The sequence below is a fragment of the Aureococcus anophagefferens genome (genome assembly GCF_000186865.1).
Source record: "Aureococcus anophagefferens unplaced genomic scaffold AURANscaffold_196, whole genome shotgun sequence".
Taxonomy (NCBI): Eukaryota; class Pelagophyceae; order Pelagomonadales; family Pelagomonadaceae; genus Aureococcus; species Aureococcus anophagefferens.
In genome coordinates this window covers 3,308-4,071 of record NW_008705738.1, presented here as the reverse complement: position 1 = coordinate 4,071, position 764 = coordinate 3,308, and positions in this window count along the sequence as shown.

Sequence of the window (764 nt, the reverse complement as noted above, 5' to 3'; positions counted from 1 at the left end):
GGCGCACTGGCCGAGGCCCAGCGCCGTCGACGCGCCGCGCCGCGGCGGCGACCGCAGGGGCGCGCGCTCGCCCGCGGACCGCGGCGGCGCGGCCGCCGCCGCGAGCACCGCCGCGCGCCGCGCGGCGTCGAAGGCCGCGTCGACGCGCCGCGCGTCGTCGACGCGCCGCGGCTCGGCGAGCCCCGCGTCGCGGCAGAGCCGGGCCCACTCCTTGCGCCCGAGGCGGCCCTCGGCGGCGTAGCGGCGGAACGCGAGCTCGACGACGCGGAGCGCGCAGGCCTCGGGCCCCGCGGCCTCGGCCCGCCGCCGCCGCCGCGCGGGCGACGGCTTCGGGGACCGGCCGGCGCTCCGCCGCCGCGGCGAGCTCGGCGTCGCGCCCATGCCGGCGAAGGGCACGCGCTCCGGCGACGACGACCGCGGCCGCGGCGGCGACGTCGTCGCCCGCGGCGGGAACGGCGCCGCGGCGGCCGGCGTGTACGCCGCGGGCACGGTCTTCGCCGCCGCCGGCGTGAAGTCCGCCGGGGGCGGCGCGTACGCCGCCGGCGTGGAGAAGTCCGCCGCCGGGGGCGGCGCGGAGTCGTCCGCCGGGCGCGGCTCGGCCGCGGCCGGCGAGTACTCCGCGGGCGCGTACGCGGCCGGCGGCGCGTCCGCCGCCTCGTCGTCCTCCGGCGCCGGCGGGGCGAGCGCGCCCGTCACCGTCGCCGGCGCGGCCGGCTCGTCCTCGTCCATCGCCGCCGCGTCTTCGGCGCGCGCGGCGCGCTCGG